The 22,886-nt window shown below is 43.7% G+C and overlaps 1 protein-coding gene across 4 annotated transcripts in view; it reads right to left on the bottom strand.

Moving 5' to 3' along the window:
* The window catches only part of MYLK (myosin light chain kinase), a 280,134-nt gene that overhangs the window by 201,975 nt on the left and 55,273 nt on the right, over nucleotides 1-22,886 (bottom strand). The window contains exon 1 of one of the 4 annotated variants that reach the window (XM_061166999.1): nucleotides 17,473-17,681. The exons of 2 other annotated variants lie outside the window; for them this stretch is intronic. The gene's annotated coding sequence lies outside the window, so the exon portion shown is untranslated. Of the gene's footprint in view, nucleotides 1-17,472; nucleotides 17,682-22,886 lie in introns of those variants that run through there. One more of the 4 variants, XM_061166996.1, reaches the window with a different exon arrangement.

Below are 22,886 nucleotides of genomic sequence, written 5' to 3'. Positions count from 1 at the left end.
TTTCCACCAATCATGCCTACCTCACCTCCTCCTCAGGCATCACTCACTGAAGGTACTGACAAGGCTAACATGTGTCGTCTCTTCTCTGGCCCCCAAACCCGCTCCAGAGGGGCACTGTTGAGAAAAATGGTGACCCCGGGGGACCCAGAGGAAAGGGCATGGAGAAAGCTGATGGGCACAGAGAGCACGGTGCATCAGCAGGAACACGGCCGCGTGTGAGTGACCCTCTGGAGAGAGGACTCTGCTCACAGGTGTCAGCTCAACAGGCCCAAGTGGGGAGGAAAGAGCCCCACTCCCTCCCAATCCTGACTCGGGAATAGGGGGCCAGCAGGAAGATAAGGGGCCACTCCAAGTGTCAGCCGGGCTCACACCTAGACAGGGAGTACACATCTCGAAGACAGGGGACTTGGAATCCTACTGGAGAGGCCAGGTCAATACAAGAGAACACTGTAAACACAGGGGAAAGTAAAATTGGGAATAAAGAGGCTAGTGGGGCCCTGGGCTGTTCACAGACTTTTAAATCCTTCATGTTTTTCCACTCCTGAACCCCACAGTTCTGAACCCTGCTCAGGATGCTCAACCAATACAAATCAGCATTCTGTTTCTTAGTATCCGGCTTAGAGGGGAATGTGGGCTTAGTGTTTATTGGGTGTTAAGTGTTCGCTTTCCCCCACACTAATAAGATGGGAACAGGACTCTAAAGAGAAGTATGTTGTTTACTATCACTGCAAAGCTTTGAAATGCTCATCCTAGTTGTTAGAATATTTTCTCCTGAGTAATTTAGGTAAGCTTCCATCCAGTGGGCATCACAGCTAACCAGCTAGCCCTCTCCAGGTGTGGTGGATTAGGACAAAAAGGGACTACTAAATGTGCTTGTCCATACCAAATATACCATTAAATTAATAATGTACTTCTAAGTATTCAAATGAAATAATGTATCATTCATGCTTGAAGTTAGAATCAGTTTTACTCTCACTCTGGTTTTTTAGATTACCCAATTCAGGATTTTCCTTAAGAGAATGCAGTCCCCTGGGTTTTCCAAGAGTCCAGTGTCTGATGCAGGAAATTCAGGACATGATATTGAAGAATCCTGCTCCTTCTCACACCTGTTAGCCGGGGCTGCATTCCGTCTCTTTGATGGCTTTGTCATTCTTGGTTTCTAGGCCCAAGTGAGCTTCTGGAAAGCTGTGATTTGGCACAAGCATGTACTTACACTCTCAACTTGGCAGGAACCTTGGCAGGTTCCGAGCAAGGAACCTTAGTTGAGACAATGCTTCCCTGTACCCCTTCCCGCATCTCTTAGCTAGAAAAATAAAATAGTGTCCAGGGTGACAGAAGATAATGTCTTAAGCCCAGGGAAAGCCAAAGAGATTATTCCCACTTTGCCACCTCTAAACAACAACCCATAACCAAACAACAGGACAAAACATCTACAAAAGATCTGGCCATCACTTCATTTCTGTAATCCCAGAAGCATTGGTCCGCCTGTTCGTACACAGAGTAAGCTGCATGTCTGGTTTCCCTGTTGACTGGAAGCCTCTCTGAACAGAGACTCCAAGGAGATGCTGCCTGAAGGATGTCCCCTGTGTCCGCTTCCCAAGTCCTGCAACGTCCAGGTGGGCATCTCTGGTTGCTTGGAGTCAGACCAATCATCCTGTGGGCACAGGGGAGAGGCCTCTGAGGCCTCCCCCACAAACCCACTTTTCTTACAAGTTGAAACTAAAGTTAGGCTCCCAGGCTGAATCAGAAATGGTCAACTCAGTGCTCTGCTCAGAAAGGAGGTGCCCAATAAGGTGGCCTTGACAAAGCCAATGGAACAGGGGGAAGACACCAGGAAAGAAACAGCGCCCACCCAGGCCAAGTCTCTACTTACTTCAAGCTATCATTTTCTACCATTTGAACATATTTTACACTAGCCATACATAGGCTCGTCTATTAAAAGTCAAGAACTTCTCTAGGGAGAACAGTTCCCAGATTTACAATTAGGAGGCCGGCTCAGCAGCCAAATGACCTACTCTTACTATAGATACTCTTCTGCTCACTGGAAAATTTAATGGTCATGTATTCAATTTGTGGAAGAGGTTGGAAGGGTGGAAGTAGCAGAGGAGCCCCTAGGTCAGAGTGAAATTTGAATTCTAGCTACATGCTAGGTCAGCTTGGGAATAACTACCTTTGATTATCCTATAACTAATCAGGAAGCAGAGCTATATTCAAATTAACCACTTCTCTATAAGGCTTGGGCCTGCCTCAGCATCAGGAAACCTTAAGCACTAGAGGCAGCCAACAGAGCAATTACCATCAACTTAGAACATCTTCCTCCTTCCTTTTCAATAACTAGGTGACCACATGACACATTACCCCAACCAGGACTCTACTGAAAGTAAAGAGAGGCGCTACCACCACTCGCCCCGGGTCTGTCCAAGGGAACCAAAATTTATGTATGGTCACCCTAATAACTTCTACTCTAAATCTGAATATCAGACATGACTTCAGGGATGTCTTCTCTGGCCACGTTCACTCTGTTCTGGCCAAGCACATACTTCACATGCCCTCGGTTTAGGAAATTGTTAGGTTATTTCATGCACTGGGTTATATTTGGATATGTTCTTATATCTGTCCTTGCTCCTTTTCTAGACCATCAGTGTCCTGGTTGCCGACTTTTTTTTTTTTTTTTTGGATGTATAGTTGATTTACAATATTGTGTCACTTTCAGGTATATAGCAAAGTGATTCAGTTATATGCATATTATTCAGATTATCTTTCATCATAGATTAATCAAAGATACTGAATACAGTTCCTTGTCCTATACAACAAGTAAATTCTTATTGCTTATCTATTTTAGATACAGTAGTTTGTATGTGTTAATCCCATACTCCTAATTTATCCCTCTTCCCTTTTGGTAACCATAAGTTTGTTTTCTATGTCTGTGAGTCTATTCCTGTCTTATATATAGATTTGTTTGTATTTTTTTTTATATTCCACATATAAGTGATATTATATAATATTTGTCTTTCTCTGTCTGACTTGTCTCACTTAGTATGATATCCTCTAGGTCCATACTTACAATTACGCAGTGAAAGTGACAAATAGATTCAAGGGATTAGATCTGATAGACAGAGTACCTGAGGAACTATGGATGAAAGATCATAACATTGTATAGGAGGCGGTGATCAAAACCATTCCCAAGAAAAAGAATGGCAAAATGGTTGTCTGAGGAGGTCTTACAAATAGCTGAGAAAAGAAGAGAATTTATTAAATTTAAATTGTTAATCGCTCAGTCGTGTTCAAGTCTTTGCAACCCCATGGACTGTAGCCTGCCAGGCTCCTCTGTTCATGGAATTTTCCAGGCAAGAACAATGGAGTTGGTTGCCATTCCCTTCCTGACCCAGGGATGGAACCCCGGTCACCATCTGAGCCATTGGCAAAGGAGAAAAGGAAAGATATACCCATCTGAATGCAGAGTTCCAAAGAATAGCAAGGAAAGATAAGAAAGCCTTCCCAAGTGAACAATTCAAACAAATAGAGAAAAACAATAGAATGGGAAAGACTAGAGATCTTTTCCAAAAAATTAGAGATACCAAGGGGACATTTCATGCAAAGATGGGCAAAATAAAGGACAGAAACAGTATGGACCTAACAGAAGCAGAAGATATTAAGAAGAGGTGGCAAGAACACACAGAAGAACCATACAAAAAAATCTTAATGACTCAGATAACCATGGTGGTATGATCATTCACCCAGAGTCAGACATCTTAGAGTGTGAAGTCAACTGGGCCTTTGGAAGCATCACTATGAACAAAGCTAGTGGAGATGATGGAATTCCAGCTGAGCTATTTCAAACCCTAAAAGATGATGTTGTTAAAGTGCTGTACTCAATACGCCAGCAAATTTGGAAGACTGAGCAGTGGCAATAGGACTGGAAAAGGTCAGTTTTCATTCCAATCCTAAAGAAGAGTAATGCCAAAGAATGTTCAAACTACCACACAATTGCATTCATTTCACATGCTAGCAAAGTATGCTCAAAATTCTCCAAGCCAGGCTTTAACAGTACGTGAACCAAAAACCTCCAGATATTCAAGCTGGATTTAGAAAAGGCAGAGGAACCAGAGATAAATTGCCAACAACTGTTGAATCATAGAAAAAGCAAGAGAATTTCAGAAGAATATGTACTTCTGCTTCAAAGCCTTTGACTGTGTGGATCCTAACAGACTGTGGGAGATTCTTCAAGAGAGGGGAATACCAGACCACCTTACCTCCTGAGAAATCTGTATGCAGGTCAAGAAGCAACAGTTAGAACTGGACACAGAACAACAGACTGGTTCCAAATTTGGAAAGGAGTACATCAAGGCTGTATATTGTCACCCTGCTTATTTAACTTATATGCAGAGTACATCATGCAAAATGCTGGGCTGGATGAAGTACAAGCTGGAATCAAGACTGCAGGGAGAAATAGCAATAACCTCAGATATGCAGATGACACCATTCTTATGACAGAAAGTGAAGAGGAACTAAAGAGCCTCTTGATGAAGGTGAAAGTGAAGAAGCTGGCTTAAAACTCAATATTCAAAAAATGAAGATCACAGCCTCTCGTCCCATCACTTCACAGCAAATAGATGGGGAAACAATGGAAACAGTGACAGACTTTATTTGGGGGGGCCTCCAAAATCACTGTGGATGGTGAGTGCAGCCATGAAATTAAAAAACACTTGCCCCCTGAAAGAAAAGCTATGACAAACCTAGACAGAATATTAAAAAGCAGAGACATTACTTTGCTGACAATGGTCCATTTAGTCAAAGCTATGATTTTTCCAGTAGTCATGTATAGATGTGAGAGTTGGACCATAAAGAAGGCTGAGCATTGAAGAACTGATGCTTTTGAACTGTGGTGTTGGAGAAGACTCTTGAGAGTCCATTGGACTGCAAGGAGATCCAACCAGTCAATTCTAAAGGAAATCAATCCTAAATATTCACTGAAAGGACTGATGATGAAGCTGAAGTTCCAATACTTTGGCCAGCTGATGAGAAGAGCTGACTCATTAGAAAAGACCCTGATGCTGGGAAAGATTGAAGGCAGGAGGAGAAGGGGATGATGGAGGATGAGATGGTTTGGTTGGATGGCATCACCGACTCAATGGACATGAGTTTGAGCAAATTCTGGGAGATGGTGAAGGACAAAGAAGCCTGGCATGCTACAGTCCATGCAGTCGCAGAGAGTCAGACATGACTAAGTGACTGAACAACAATAGGTACATCCAAATTACTGCAAATGGCATTATTTGAAGTAATAATGTTGAGTGATAGTCTTTTATATATATATATACATATATATATATCACTCTTCTTTAGCCAATTGCTTGGGTTGTTTTCATGTCTTGGCTATTGTAAATAGTGTTGCTATGGATAATGTGGTGCATGTATCTTTTCAAATTAGAGCTTTTGCCTTTTCTGGATATATGTCCAGGAGTGAGATTGTTGGATCATATGGCAGCTCTATTTTTAGGTTTTTAAGTAACCGTCATACTGTTCTCCAATGTGGCTACATCAATTTTACCATTCCTTCCAACAGTGTAGGAGGGTTCCCTTTTCTCCTCATCTTCTCCATTGGTTGCTGACTTTTTGCATGAACTTTAAACTCACTCTAATTCTTTTGTCCCATCCACTTTTGTCTTGTTCATAAATAAATAGTATTTGCTGATAGTCTGGCTATAAGTAGGGTTGCAAATGACTTTTTTTCTAACATAAATACTATCATTTTTTATATACATTTTCCAGTATCTTTCTATGTATGTACTTTTAAAACCAAAAATTATATATATACACTATCATTGCCTTCATCTTCAGACTTTCATCCAAGCAAAACCACAACCTTTTTCCTGGTTACAGAACATTCTTCCTAAGTCTCCTTTTTAATGACTTTATATTCCATCAAGTGGATGAACCACCATTATTCAATCATGCCCTTGTTATTTATATTCCATTTAGGTTGCTTCCAATTTCATTAAAACAATGTCACAAGTCACAATTTCAAGAACATAACTTTTGCTTCACCCTAGATCATACTTCCTCAAGATATATTTCAAGAATATCGATTACTGAGTCAAAGTGTTAGAAATCTTTATGGCTCTCAAATCTAGGTCCTCTTCATTTCTGTTGATGTAGCACCTGGGGTGACTCATGGCTCCTCAAATATTTTGCTTTCCTTCCTCAACCCCAATTTGAACTTTGAGCTCCTTGATGTGGTACAAGGTATGAGCCAGGTCCAGGGATTCCTGCACAGTGGAAGGGATGTGCACTTAGATAACTGACCAAGAAAGGCAAGGCTTGGGAAATGAGGCAAGTATTGAGCAAGACAGGGAAGGATCCAAACCTGAGTCATGAAGTTCAAAATAACTACTGTTATCAAGCAAAACATTGGGCCTCTGCTCTCTCCTCTGTAATCCTGATAGTGAGGGAGCCCCAGATACCTCTGAGCCTTTTCTACCCGACGAGTTCTACCCTCACCTTCAGGCATCCTCTTCTCTAAGACCGTCCCAACAGGATTTTATGACATGGGTTCCTGAGTACTGACTAGGACCAGCTTTCCAATCCATAATGAAATACAGAAAATAAGGACAATACATGGAGTTTTTCATATAGCTCATTGCACATAATTTAAAAGGCCATCCTTTAATCTCAGTTTTTGCCCTTCATACTTTCTTGGAATTAATGTATTCTTTCATTTATTAATTGTCAGTGGCTTTGTTTAGTAGTTCATTCATCATATGTTTTGAAAGCTCACTACCTGCCAGGTGCTACCCTAGATCCTGGAGACAAGCTGTAAATGCAAGGGACAAAGGGGCCTGACAATTAGCTTTTTCAATTGTGATGTTAAGTGCCTGACATTTAGCTTTTGATTGCTGAGGCCTCCACTTCAAAGAAATCCATTTCGAATAAATACACTGCCAGCGATGGGACTAGATAAAGAGCTGGTCGTCCCACCCACGCATGCCCCCCCCCCCCCTTTTTTTTAGCGAGAACTCTGGCGACCTAGATAACTGACCTTTGACTGACTGCTTTTCCCTTCCTGTGCTTTAATTCCTACTCTTTTGCTTTAAATTCACCAATAAAGAGCATACACCCGAAACCCTTGGTATCCCCGCCTCAATCCCATAAAGACAGAACCCCAGGTCTGCTCACTCTCCAGTTCTCTCTCCTTCTCTCCTCTCACCCCCACCTCTCTCTGTGTGGGCCCAACAGGTCTTGGACCCTCCAAGACCTGTCAGTAATAAGCCTTGTATTTTCCAAGTCCCCCGATGGTTGTTACTGAGGCGCAATCTTAATAAGAACCACAAGGGTTGGTCTAGTCACAACATTGGCTCTGGTTGGGGAAATATTTGTGGGGGTCGTCACAAATAGCACGGCCCAGGGAGTGTCCCCAGACATCTCCAGCTTACAGTATCACTACCATGAGTCTGAGAGGACCTGAAACAGCACCCCTGCTCAGCCCAGTATGAGCTCTATGGAGGCTCTGTCTCCGCACCACCCTCCGACAGCACTCAGGTTCGGACATCATTGTATCTCCGTGGCGGTGTTCTGCACAGACACTTCTTATCAAACACTTGTTGAGGAAGGGGTTTTTAAAAGACACTGCAATCCCCAGAGGACTAATGTGGACACTTGTGTGCACAGCAGAGGGCCTGCAGGTGGTTTGAAAATGGTGTGAAATCAGCCAACTCTGGGACCATGATGTTTGGCTTCCTTCCAGCTCTGCTGTAGGATCTTCAGCAAATTCTTTCATCCCTCAGCCTGTGCCCTCTCTTGTGAAATGGGCAAGACTGTAACAGGACTTGCCTTAAGAGGTTATGAAGATGGAAGCCCTCTGCACAGTCCTTGGCACACCAGAAGCCTTCAATAAATGTGACCTGTGAAAGTCACTCAGTCATGTCCGACTCTTTGAGACCCCATGGACTGCAGCCTGCCAGGCTCCTCTGTCCCTGAAATTCTCCAGGCAAGAACAATGGAGTGGGTAGCCGTTCCCTTCTCCAGGAGATCTTCTCAACCCAGGGACAGAACCCAGGCCTCCCACATTGCAGGCAGATTCTTTACCATCTGAGCCACCAGGGAAGCCCCAAATGTGACCTAGTTGTAGCAGTAAAAAGGCAAGAATATTGGAATGGGCTGCCATTTCCTCCTCTAGGGGATCTTCCTGACCCAGACACCAAACTCGTGTCTCTGATGTCTGGCAGGCGGATTCTTTCACCACTGAGCCATCTGGGAATACGTGATTATGGAAACATTAAACCAGGTGAAAGGTCACAGCCCAGAGCACCAAACTGAAACTGAAGATACATCTGAAGGGCCAGAAATGTTAAAGATATAACAGGGAGGATTAAATTTGTATATGAAGGAAGAAAAAAACAAACTAGCCAGACTTTCTCTTCCTTCTCCCCATGCTAATGATAGAAACTGATAGAATTTTATTTATGTCTGTGATAGAAACATGCCAAAAAGCCCCTGATCAATCCAGGTTCTCCAATGACAGGCGCATGCCAGAACTCAACCACAAATGGCCACAATGAGTTGGGGGAAGTGGAACTAGGGGATAAACATACAAGTTCAGGGACTTTCCTAAAGTATGGACATTCCACAGACAGATAATTTCCGGTGCCATAGAGAGCTTTGGAATTTAAGAAGTCTAAAGGAGGGTGGGATGGGGTAAAAACAGAACACTAGCCACAACAAGCAGCAGGACAGAGGCCCATGCTTACAGAAGTTGTGGGAGGGTGACAGCTCTGTGACTGAAATGCAATGCTGTAAAATTTAATATCAGCAGTGCAGATAAAATAATGTCAGCAGACTGGGTAATTAAGGCTTTGGGGCTCACTTCTTTGCTCTCTGGCTTTCTGGAGGGAGATTGATAGAAAAAGGAGATGGGTCCAGTAAACCAAGAATTCCTCAGAGCTTTAAGTATATTTTTAGTTCCTCCTGACATCTGGGAGAGTAGAGACATTATTTCAGGATCAGAGATCAGATCCCGATCATGCCCTTTACACTGGGCTAAACATCACTCTCTAAAACCCTTTGATGAGAATTAATTATTGCAAAGATATGCACAAGCTAATTGAGACCACATTTACAGTGTCTGCAGCTTCTGATGGAAGACGTTTCTGGCTGAGTGGAGCAGATGCCATTAAACCAGTTGCCTGTTTTTCACTGTCTTTCCAAATTCCTCCTGGACCTGCAGCTGGACCAGACCTGCCCCTGGACCAGACCCACCCCACTCAGGACTGGAGCTGCCCAAGACCAGGGGTATGATCACAGGTCCAGAGCTGGGTCCTTACAGAGCAGTGCTGGACCCAACCCGCTGGTCCCACTTGGTTTTTAAAGTGTGGGTTTTTAAAGTTTTTCCTTGCTTGACAAGGAAAGAGTAAATCACAAAACCACACAGTTAAGAGACCAGGGAGATCTTCTAAGTTACCCTCCCATCCAGTAGAAGAACCCTGTTCTGTCTCAAACTGGGCAACAGTGGGACTGATACGTTTGCAGACAAATGCCAGGACCTGGCCGAGACGTGAGGCTGATGATTTCAGGAATGCAACCAAACCCACTAGGGATGGAGGGAGGACTTAGTCAAAATCCAGGTGAGTCCCTTAATAAGAATGCCAGGACCTACAAGACTAAGGATACAGCTGTGACTAGCTCCTTCAGCCCCTTTAGGGCAGGCTGGGGTTCCCCAAAGTTAGTACTCCCCCACCCCACTCACACAGGAACCTTCCCTGGGCATGTCTGACAGGGGAAAATTCTCAGAGAGGGGACAGGAAAGGGTGGCAGGGCAGGCAGTTCTGGTCACTGTGTATAGTAGAATCTGCTGAGCCATGATATGGCTTCCCCTAACTGAACCCAATTCTGTTCCCTGGAGTCAGATAAACTCTACCTTTGTACAAGACACACCTACAGATATCTGAAGACAATAATTTATCCTTTATCCTTCTACAGACAAAATACACTGGACTCCTTCAACTCTCCCTAATTGCCGTTGTTTCCAAACCCTCCCACATCCTCTGGGCTCATGTTAGTTAGACTAGGACCCCCTTGGTGTTACTCTGAGGACCAAAGAAAGAAAACAAGAGCACAGTGGATAAACCACAGATTTGAACCTTGGTCCCATTATTCCCCATGCCTCAATTTCCTTCACAGCTTCCTCAGCAGCACTTGATAACCTTAGTTACGAGAAATGCATAAGTCAATTCATGGAGAACTTGTAACTGTGCCTGGCAAGGCAGCTGAGAAGCAACTAATAAAGTCTCAGCTATTTCTTAGCACCATGCTTAGCTTCTAAGAAGTATGCAAGGACTTCTCAGGTGGTCCACTGGTTAAGACTCTGCACCAATGCAAGGGTCTCAGGTTTGATTCCTGGTCAGGGAACTAGATCCCACATGCCCCACCTAAGAGTTTGCATGCCACAGCTAAAATTCCCACATGCTGCAATGAATATCTAAGATCCCACTAAGATTCAGCACAACTAACCAGGAGAGAGAAGAAAGCCTTCCTCAGCGATCAATACAAAGAAATAGAGGAAAACAATAGAATGGGAAAGACTAGAGATCTCTTCAAGAAAATTAGAGATACCAAGGGAACATTTCATGCAAAAATGGGCTCAATAAAGGACAGAAATGGTATGGACCTAACAGAAGCAGAAGATATTAAGAAAAGGTGGCAAGAATACACAGAAGAACTATACAAAAAAGATTTTCATGATCCAGATAATCACAATGGTGTGATCACTCACCTAGAGCCAGACATCCTGGAATGTGAAGTCAAGTGGGCCTTAGAAAGCATCACTATGAACAAAGCTAGTGGATGTGATGAAATTCCAGTCAAGATATTTCAAATTCTGAAAGATGATGCTGTGAAAGTGCTGCACTCAATATGCCAGCAAATTTGGAAAACTCAGCAGTGGCCACAGGACTGGAAAAGGTCAGTTTTCATTCCAATCCCTAAGAAAGGCAATCCCAAAGAATGCTCAAACTACCACACAATTGCACTCATCTCACACGCTAGTAAAGTAATGTTCAAAATTCTCCAAGCCAGGCTTCAGCAATACATGAACCGAGAACTTCCAGATGTTCAAGCTGGTTTTAGAGAAGGCAGAGGAACCAGAGATCAAATTGCCAACATCTGCTGGATCATCGAAAAAAGCAAGAGAGTTCCAGAAAAACATCTATTTCTGCTTTATTGACTATGCCAAAGCCTTCGACTGTGTGGATCACAATAAACTGTGGAAAATTCTGAAAGAGATGGGAATACCAGACCACCTGACCTGCCTCTTGAGAAACCTGTGTGCAGGTCAGGAAGCAATAGTTAGAACTGGACATGGAACAACAGACTGATTCCAAATAGGAAAAGGAGTACGTCAAGGCTGTATATTGTCACCCTGCTTATTTAACTTATATGCAGAGTACATCATGAGAGATGCTGGGCTGGAGGAAACACAAGCTGGAATCAAGATTGCCAGGAGAAATATCAATAACCTCAGATATGCAGATGACACCACCCTTATGGCAGAAAGCGAAGAAGAACTAAAGAGCCTCTTGATGAAAGTGAAAGAGGAGAGTGAAAAAGTTGGCTTAAAGCTTAACATTCAGAAAACTAAGATCATGGCATCTGGTCCCATCACCTCATGGGAAATAGAGGGGGAGACAGTGGAAACAGTGTCAGACTTTATTTTTGGGGGCTCCAAAATCACTGCAGATGGTGACTGCAGCCATGAAATTAAAAGATGCTTACTCCTTGGAAGGAAAGTGATGACCAACCTAGATGGCATATTAAAAAGCAGAGACATTACTTTGCCAACAAAGGTCTGTCTAGTCAAGGCTATGGTTTTTCCAGTGGTCATGTATGGATGTGAGAGTTGAACTGTGAAGAAAGCTGAGCACTGAAAAATTGATGCTTTTGAACTGTGGTGTTGGAGAAGACTCTTGAGAGTCCCTTGGACTGCAAGGAGATCAAACCAGTCCATCTTAAAGGAGATCAGTCCTGGGTGTTCACTGGAAGGACTGATGCTGAAACTGAAACTCCAATACTTTGGCCAACTCATGCGAAGAGTTGACTCTTTGGAAAAGACCCTGATGCTGGGAGAGATTGGGGGCAGGAGGAGAAGGGGACTACAGAGGATGAGATGGTTGGATGGCATCACCAACTCGATGGGCATGAGTTTGAGCAAACTCTGGGAGTTTGTGATGGACAGAGAGGCCTGGCGTGCTGCGATTCATGGGGTTGCAAAGAGTTGGACATGACTGAGCAACTGAACTGAACTGAAGATCTAAGGTTTGATGCAACTAAGATCTGGTGCAACCAAAATAAGTATTTTTTTTTTAATGTCTGCAATGTATATATAAATCCTTCAGATGATTGAAGCAAGTCAGAGAAAAACAAATATCATATATTAATGAATATTAAATATCATAATTAATCCATATTAATATAGAATCTAGAAAAATGGTACTGATGGACCTATTTACAGGGCAGCAATACAGACTCAGACATAGAGAACAGATTTACGGACACAGCGGGGGCAGGAGAGGATAGGACGGATTAAAACAGTAGCATTGAAATGTATGCATTACTATATGTAATACAGATAGCTAATGGGAAGTTGTTGTATAACACAAGGAGCTCAACCTGGTGCTCCATGACAACCTAGAGGGGTGGGATGGGGTGGGAAGTGGGGAGTGCAGAGGTTCAAGAGGGAGGGAACATATGTATACCTATGGCTGATTCATGTTGTTATATGGCAGAAACTGACACAACATTGTAAAGCAATTATCCTCCAATATAAAATAAATAAATTAGAAAAAAAAATTCCTGCAGCTGATACTCCATTACTTGCCAGCTTTCTTACTCATAAAACAACAGTACCACCTCTGAGCTTTGATGAGGTAAGGCGTGAGAAGCCTCCTGGTCAGCACCGGGTGCACAACAAGCAGCGCATACACACTAGCTTCCTTCCCCTGTGGACAGATGCAGCATCTAAGAGTCAGTCCCCTTGGGCATCTCACATTCCGCATATCCTGCAAGCACAGGAACTGACTACCTTCGCTCCAGACTTCTTTTTTCAAGAATATTTGTATCATAAATAACCTTGGGAGAGAGAATGTCTTCCTTTGGAGCAAAGCACAGGCAGGCTTTGTTGTTGTTCAGTCGCCAACTCCTGTCGAACTCTTTGCAGATCAACTGTTACCGTGCATTATAAAAGATTTTAGTTCCCTAAGCTCAGAATTTCTCTCCATTATGTGTTCAGGTTTCAGCCTATGGAGACTGAAACTCAAAGAACTAGTGAGAGGAAATGCTGGTACTTTGGTCACTGTCACTGTTGTGAATCATAAAGTGCTGTCCCTAACTCACAGAGCTCGCCAAGGTTCACGAAACCTTGGCAGCTAATTAACTAGCTTGCCAGTTGGTGAAATCTCAGACCCTCCACGGTTATTGACTACAACCTAGAGAAGAGACAATGACAAAATGTCTCCCCCACTGATCTTGCAGTAAAGATCTTAAACTGTCATCAACCCTATCACAGTCTGTCCATACTTAGCTGATTTTGAAAAGAACTCTAAGTGAAGAATTTTTATTTATTTCCTTATTTATTCATTTTTATTTTCATCTTCCTGATTTTAATCAAAAGTTCCATTCACTGAGGTCCTTCTAAAGCTTCTTTTGAACTTGAAGTTCCCCTTTGCAAGTGCCATTTCCTGAAATTCAGGCCAAGGTCTCTCCTCCCGCTCCACTCACTTCTCCCACCAGTGCAGACAGACCCTCCTTCTAAACCTAGATTCTCATCCGTAGCACCAGACACCAGTTTGAACTGTATAAAATTCCTGACAAGCTTCTACCTTCATTCAATCTGTGGTCAAGAGCACAGCAAGTCCTACCATCATCCTAGGATGCTCTCCAATCTCCCCTCCCCCTTTACTGAGAGCACTGAGTGGGCCTCTCACGCTAACTCCCCTCTGCCTCTAAAACGTGGGGATGTGTAACCTGTGGGATGTGACACAGCTGAAGGTCAGCAGGACGCCAACTGGTGTGGTTAGAAAGAAGAGATAAGAACACCCACGGGCTGCTGGGAAATCTGGCCTAAAACTGGCAACACTGTAAACCCCCAAGCAGATAAGTGACCAGTAATTTTCATCATTTTCTCTCTTGGATACTTTCTTGCATCTTATATGCACCCTCCCTCTCTGCCACAAAACTGGGTATATCTAGGTCTCAGCATCTGGCATTAAATTATACCGTGATTCTTTTCAAAAATAAAAAAAATAAGGAAGCCAATAAATCTCTTGAACTTTTCTCTTATTCATCTTTTTTAATTTGGGGAGTTTTATTTTTAGATTTTACTGTCTGAAGATTTCTTACAATATTTTTAAGCATGTGACCAAGACCTCAACATCTGGTCATAAGTTACTTGAAGAACTGTGGCATAGTTTTCTTTATTTTGAAAAAGTAATTAATCTGTGATGGCTTAATGGACATCAAATGAATAAAAGCAGCTTTTATCTTAACAGCGTTTCAGCAGTCAGCATGGGCTTTATCAGGCCCCGTGATCAGGGATCACCCAGAAAAGTTTAGCAATTATTAATATGTTCCCAGAATAACTCCATGGGATGGATGCTTGCCTTGTAGTCTTGTTACCACATTAAACTCTCATCCCACACCCAGAGTCTCCCTTGTGTTGTAGAAGGCTCTAAACTTCTGGTCCTGCCTCCTCAGTGTGGCCGCCCATCTCTTCAAAGCTTTCACAGTGCCCCAACCAGAAACTGCTTCTAAGCTCTCCTATGATCTGACAGGTCCTCTGTTTCTACTATGTCTGTGTAAGAAACAGGACAGGATCCAAATCTTATCCCAGATCCCAGCATCTCTCTCCCTACACAGATTATCTCCTAGTGTGCCCAGCCCTTAGGGGTTTTGAGGCTGTTCCACAACAGACACTGTCCTCAGTCAGAGATGGTCAGACCTTCACATCTGGTTACCCCCACAGGTACAGATCAATGGAACCCAGTCAATGGAATATTACTCAGCCATACGAAAGAATGAAATAGGGACTTCCCTGGTGGTCCAGTGGCTAAGACTGTGGGCTCCCAGTGCAGGGGGCCTGGGTTTGATCCCCGGTCAGGGAACTAGATGCTACATGCCACAACTAAAAAAAGATCCTGCATGTTGCAACAAAGTGAAGATCCTGTGTGCTGTAACTAAGACCTGGCACAGCCAAATAAATAAATAAATATTTAAAAATTTAAAAAAGAAAAAATGAAATAGTGTCATTTCCAGAACATGGATGAATCTAGAGAAAGTGAAGAGAGTTGGACGGAGAAAGACAAATACCATATGACATCACTTATATGTAGAATGCGAAAAATGATACAAATGGACTTTCAGAAACAAACTCATATAAACTTAGGGTTACAAAAGAGGAAGGGGGGATAACTTAGGAGCTTATGATTAAAAGATATATACTATTATATACAAAATAAACAACAAGGTCCTACTGTATAGAACAGGGAACTACAGTCAATATCTTGTAATAACCTATAATGGAAAAGAATCAGAAAAAGAATACACATACATACATAATGTATATATAAACGCATAACTGAATGACTTTCCTCTACACCTGTAACTAACACAGCTTTGTAAATCAACTATACTTCAATTAAAAAAAAAAAAAGATTATTCCCCCTTTTAAGAAGTCTATCAGAAAATGTTTGCTAAAGGTCAGTGCATCATCTGTGAGGGGCCCAGCGTCTCAGACTTTAAGGGACCCAGGAGGAGAGCACCAGGTTCTGGGTGCTCGGCACTGACCAGGTTCACAGCTGTATTTGTGAGGTCCTTCCTCATCAAGGAGGGAAGAGAGTACTGGATGGTTTCTGCAGTCCCTTCCACTCTAGGTGTGGGTGTTCTACAGAAGTTTGTCCTCTTTTCGTCATTGCAAACTTCCCTGTCTGGAGCAGAAAGCTGATAACTCCACAGAAAAGACTTCGTGCACAGCCCACTCCTCAGCCCCCGTGGCTCTACCTTCAGCCCTATTTGAGCTGAGGCAAGCCTGCCTTTAAATAAAAGGACTTGCATTAATTTCTCCCTCCTTTGATCTTCTGCCTCTGCGACTTCACAAAGTCATGGCTTTAAGGCTTTCCCTGCCAAGAGAGCCATGCTCAGACATACAGAGTATTCTCTTTGATCCAGCCCCCCCTGAATCCTAAAATAAGGCCTCCCATTTCACCTGCAGGTTCCGTATTTTCCTTCAGGCAGAGATAGGACACCACTACTTTTTTTTTTTTATCAGCCAATTTAGAGTCCAACCTCATCGTCATTTTTTTAAAAATTCCTTTAAAGTTTTGAGATTTGTTTTATTAACAAAAGACCAGCACCTACATACTTTTTGTTGTTGTTGTTGTCTTTCCAAGTGTTCTAAGAGGCTATTCTCTCACTTCAGTGATGGGGCCATAGTTCAAAGCAGCTTTAGAATCATGGGGGTGGGGGAAACAATCAGTGCTATAAAATCACAGGCCTCGCTTCCTTTCACTAATTCCTCTTTTTCCTCCTCTTCCTTCTCACACTCTTTGCTTCACCATAATTGGTTAAAGGCTCCATCAGCCTCCTTTGCACAGAGAGCAAATGGGTGGTCCCAGGCCGACACTGGCTGAGGACCCCTGAAGTACTTGTAAGCCTGATGGTCAGCATGGTGGCAATGGAAAAACCCATCTCCCTCACTGGCTGCAGAAAGCAATGAATCCATTCACCTCTCAAATCACACAGGGGAAATCCCCAAAGTTCACCTACATGTTTGAAATATTACTGAGAAATATATTTCAGAATATTATTTGAATTATTCACCATTGTACAGGTGTCCAAAGAAGGCACCATCTAAACACTCTCTGTTGCCCTCACACAGGACTGCTCACTGAGCAGACTGGAGATGGCCACGCCTGTGCAGCACGGTCATGGGTGCCCTTGCTCAGGACCTAGAATACCTGGGTCCACATTAACACAGAATTCTACCTGCGCTCCAACCCCAACAAGCACAGCCTGCCAAAGAACCAGAGAGTCAAAGGGGAAATCAAAACCAAATGGGGAGCGCATCACAGCAGCCTCCTGGAGCAGTGGAGGAGGAAGTCTGGGGCAGTTTGGAAGATGGAGCACCACAGTTTGGAAGCATGAAGAGCAGAGTAGAGGCCAGGGCACCCAGGACATTTAATCAATCTTGGCTCCCACCAACCTGACCAGTTCTAGAATTCTGACCAGCTAAGCCATGGTCAATAGATAGTGCTAAAGCACCCTGACTTCCCCCTCGCCTGCCACCTGCCTGGGCACCTGGCCAGGTGTCATCTCACCTTGGGGGCAGTGGTCCCTCCTGGCTGCCCAGGAAGGCACATAGTTCCCCTCTCGGCAGCTCCTCAGGGTGGGCTGAGGGGGAGGAGTCAACAGCATAAACTGCACACTCACCAACAGGCGGCTCTGCTGTTTGTTGTGGCAACTGGGCTGGAAGGACAAGGGAAGAAGTCCTGGAGGGCTGCCTCGCTGGGGAGCCCTGAAGAGTTCTGAACTCTAGCAGGGGCAGCCGATTTGGCAGCCCCCTGGGCAGTGCCTGGCAGAAAGGAGCACAGGAAAAGCTGAGTCAGGGACAGACACGCCAAAGGGAGAGGGAGCGGCCGGCCGGGAGGAGCCCATCAGCAGAGTGGCTGGTGGAAACATCCCAAGGACAACAATAGTTGCTTTTATGACTGTGTGTGGGGGTTATGGGTTTAGAGTTCAGGAACAATAGTTACGAGGAGAACCAGAACGAGGTGCTTTCTTCCTCCACAGAGGACAGACGCTGGAACAGGAGGGAGGATGGAGCTCCAAGCGGCTGCAGGGTCTGGGAGAGGCCGTGGCAGGCGTGGGGAGGAAGGCTACCCGGGAGGCCTCTCAGGAGGCTGTTGGGGCCTTTGGAGGGACATGACCAGGGGAAAAGTTACTGACAGGACAGGGAGAAAGTACCCACAACTGGGAGAAGACTGTCCTCTGGAGTGAGTGAGTCCCCACCCCCTGACAGTCCTAGGACCCAGTCCACATCCATGCCCTCCAGAAGCCACAGGCAGGCAGCCCCCATGGCATACCCCTCAGCCTAACCCAGGCTGAAATTTACCCCTTCTCCGCATTTTAGAAACCTGTTTCCCACCAGCAGCAAACTTCATATATTGCTTAAGAGAGAAACAAATACCTAGAACATGCAGTAAATCCATTGTATCACAGGAACAAATGACTGACCTCTGAGCCCTTCATGTGCTGCTCTTCTAGAAGGTGCATCAGTAAAGCTGTGCCAGGTCGCTGCATTAGTGTCCGACTCTTGTGCAACCCTATGGACTGTAGCCCGCCAGGCTCCTCTGTTCATGGGATTCTCCAGGCAAGAATACTGGACTGGGTTGCCATTTCCAACTCCAGAGGATCTTCCCAACCTAGGGATCAAAGCTGCATCTACTAAATCTCCTGCGGTGGCAGGCAGGTTCTTTACCACTGCTACCTGGGAAGCCCTATTAGTAGCAGTTTTTGTAAACTCAAAGGAAGTCAAATACTCATGGTGGAATTTAAGCAGAGAAAGTACTTTCAGGTGGAAAAGTCCTTATACATCCCTTCATCACACAGGAGATCTAGAGGGTGGACATTCAGTCTAGGGTGGCGCCCCACCCTCAACTTTGGGTGTACTTTGAAGTGGAAATGGGAGTGACTGGACCCTCCAAGGAGGGGTGGGAAGGGGTAGAATCCCCACATTGTTACAGTCCTGTGGCTAGATCTTCTTTCCCACCTGCACAGGCAGCTTCAGCAGAAAGCTGATGCCAAGAGTGCTGGCCCCATCTGAACCCACATGCTCCTGGTAAGCTGTGTGGTCCTCAGGACCAGGTGGGAGCTGAGGCAGGACAGCATTTCTATAAGTAATAGTTTCTGTGTCTCTTATGGCCTAAGCCAGTCAGTCCCAGCAGAACTTCCCTCAACCAAGCAAGCTGGGTCCATCTGCTGCCCCTCTCCTCAAGGATTCTCCACCCTTGATAAAGGGCTCAGGCACCTGCCACTTGACCTTGACTCCACCTCCAGCCAGAGCACACCTGACACCTCATCCTCACCAGCCACTCCTCCACTGGCTGCCAGCAGGAGGCACCTCCTCACCTGCTCCTCCTCCTGTGCCTCAGACCACATCATCCTACCCTGTGCCCAGAGGAGCCCATTCTACGCTCATTCTTCTGCCCATCAGATTAGGCTACTCCCAGCTACAATCCTTTCACAACTCAACCTTACCAAGGATTGTTTCTGAAAGGACCCAGAGTCACTCACAAGAAAATATAAAATTGTCAAGCATTACATCTATCCCTGAGTTTCATGACACTCACAGTAAAAAAGGGAAATAGAATGGGTCACATAATTCTCCTTGCTATGAGGACGCAAAGGTACTTCATCAAGAAACTGGACCTTCCAGTGCTAGTCTCTGCAGAGAGGGGACAATTCTACCTATAGACTTGTAAAAAAAATGTTCATTTATTTGGCAAGGAGCCTGATAGGCTTGTCCATAGGGTTGCACAAAGTCGGACATGACTGAAGTGAATTTGCACACATGCACGCTGGGTCTTAGTTGCAGCATGCGGGATTTAGTTCTTTGACTAAGGATCGAACCTGGGCCTCCTGTTGAAAGCTCGGAGTTTTAGCCACTGGACTACCAAGGAAGTTCCCTGCTGCTTCTGCTGTTAAGTCACTTCAATTGTGTCCGACTCTGTGCGACCCCATAGACGGCAGCCCACCAGGCTCTGCTGTCCCTGGGATTCTCCAGGCAAGAACACTGGAGTGGGTTGCCATTTCCTTCTCCAATGTATGAAAGTGAAAAGTCCAACCCTTCGAGACCCCATGGACTGCAGCCTACCAGGCTTCTCCGTCCATGGGATTTTTCAGGCAAGAGTACTGGAGTGGGGTGCCATTGCCTTCTCTGAGGGAAGTTCCCTACCCATAGGCTTTTCAGAAAGAAACACTCACTATTTGGCCCCTTTTAAATATCAACACTTATGAAAGCAAGGAAATATTAAAACATGATTTGAGATTTTTGCAGGGAGCTAAAGCAACATAGTTTGGGCAAGGGTCTGGAAGCTTAATACAAAACACAGTAGTTCTCCAAATTTATGGTTGCCCAGGGCAGGGAGCAGCGGGTAGAGAAGGAATAGTTAGGGGATTTGCAATGGACACATACATTAGGACCTACTGTTTAGCACATGGAATTTTGCTCAAAGTTGTGTGGCAGCCTGGATGGGAAGGGAGTTTAGAGGACAATGGATACATGTATAAGTATGGCTGGGTCACTTCACTATTCACCTGAATCTATTACAACATTGTTAATTGGCTATACCCCAATACAAAATAAAAAGCTGAAAAAAAAATAAAGTGTCAATGACATTGTTACTGTTGTGGTTCAGTCGCCCAATCATGTCTGACTCTTTGCAACCCCGTGGACTGCAGCATGCCAGGCCTCTCTGTTCCTCTGCATTATCTCTGTGTGCAAGCAATACAGCAATGACAAATTTAAAAAAAAAATGACACAGTGGTTCTCAGGGCACCTCACCATTTTTAATTCAGGGAAGAAACGAAGAAGAAGGTTTGAGGTGGAGGCGCACTAGGAAATGTGGTGGGATTATTAACTACTATAATGATGGGGGGAGGGCAGGCAAGGATGCTAATATCCTACATTAAACAGAATACTCATGATAAAGAATTATTTCATCTAAAATGCTAATGGTGCCCCATTGAGAAACACTGGAAGAGGAATCAGTAATTAGCATGACTCTTCTAATGCCTTAAATACCAATGAAATCTTCAGAGAGCTGACAGCAAAGATTACAAGAATGTCTGCTCTGGGACTACAGATGAAGGGGCATGCAGGCTTCTGATGTGTCAGTCTTGCTGGTGGTGACATGAAGACCATCCTATGAGGGGGTTGGAGCCAGATAAATATTGTTAACTGGGGAGACAGCTGGAAGATGGGGAGCTATAAGGATGCCTGTGGAAAGGGACAGACCTCTCCTGCTTTTCATTTTTTCATATGGCTAAGCGAGGATACAACTGGGACACCAAAACTGCACATCAACACATCACAGGAGAATCTAGTCGAGAGCACTGATTTTCAAAGTGTGTTCCCCAACTAGCATCACCTGGGAACTTGTTGACACTACTACCTACTGAAGACAAGAAACTCTGAAAGTGGGTCCAGCCAGGTGTGTTTTAACAAACCCTCCAGGTGAGTCTGAATCAGGCTCAAGTTTGAGAACCACCAATCTAGAAGGTTTAGGGCTAACCATGGCAATTGGTCACCAGAGATATCTTAGAAATGCTGTCTCACCCCTGTGCAGAGTCCCTATTAGACTCTGAGAGGGAGGGGGATGTTGCAACATATCTGTTGCAGGCCAATTACCCAAGGTGGAGGGTCTAAGAAGGAAGACCTAAGTGAAGAGAAATGAGCGAATTACCAAGGGTCAATTTAAGTCTCAAGTCAGATTAACCATCCTAGGAGGATTTTTTCTTTAAACTGAAGAATAGTTGATTGACGACATTATATTAGTTTTAGGTATACAGCATAGTTATTTAGTATTTTTATAGATTATACTCCATGTTAAGGTATTATAAAAATAATGGTTATAATTCCCTGTGCTGTATAATATATCCTTGTTGCTCATCTATTTTATACATAGCAGTTTATATTTCTTAATGATGTACCTCTCTCTTGCCCCACCCTCTTCCTCTCCACATTGGTATCCACTAGGTTGTTTTCTATACTGGTAAGCCTGTTTCTGTTTTGCTATACATATTTGTTTCACTTTTTATATTTTACATATAAGTGATGATGTACAGTATTTGTCTTTTTCTGTCTGACTTATTTCACTAGCATAATACTCTCTAGGTCCATCCATGTCATTGCAAATGGCAGAATTTCATTATTTATGGCAGAGTAATATTCCACTGTATATATCTACACACCTTCTTTATCCATTCATCTGTTGATGGACACTTGAGTTGCTTCCATATCTTAGCTATTATAAGTAGTGCTGCTATGAATACTGGGGTGCATGTGTCTTTTCAAACTATATTTTTCCAGATATATACCCAGGAGTGGAATTGTTGGATCACATGATAGTTCTATTTTTAGTTTTTTGAGGAACTTCTGTACTGTTTTCCATAGTGGCTGCACCAATTTACATTCTCACCAACAAGGTATGAGGGTTACCTTTTCTCTACATCTTCAGCAACATTTGTTATTTATAGACTTTTTGATGATAGCCAACTCAACATGTGTGAGGTGGTATTTCATTGCTGTTTTTACTTGTATTTCTCTAATAAACAGCAATGTTGAGCATATTTTCATGTGCCTGTTAGCCATCAATATGTCTTCTTTGGAAAAATGTCTATTCAAGTCTTCTGCCCATTTCTTGTTTGGATTTTTTTTTTAAATATTAAGTTGTATGAGATGTTTATATATTTTAGAAGTTAACCCCTTGGTGGTTGCATCATTTGCAAATATTTTCTCCATTCAGTAGACTGTCTTTTTGTTTTGTTGATGGTTTCCTTTGCTATGCAAAAGCTTTTAAATTTAATTAGGTCCCTTTTATTTATTTTTGCTTTTATTTCTTTTGCATTAGGAGCTAGATTTCCTGCCAAAATACAGCCACAATTTATGTTAGAGTATTCTGTCTACATTCTCCTTTCCTTTATGTTTTCATGTCTTATATTTAGTTCTTTAATTCATTTTGAGTTTATTTTTGTATATGGTGGGAGGAAATGTTCTAACCTCATTCTTTCACATGTAGCTGTTCCATTTCCCCAGCACCACTTACTGAAGAGACTCTCATTTC

This window comes from Dama dama, chromosome 19 (assembly GCF_033118175.1).
Source record: "Dama dama isolate Ldn47 chromosome 19, ASM3311817v1, whole genome shotgun sequence".
NCBI lineage: Eukaryota > Metazoa > Chordata > Mammalia > Artiodactyla > Cervidae > Dama > Dama dama.
Note: the sequence above shows the minus strand (reverse complement) of the source record. Positions and strands in the feature narration are given on the sequence as shown.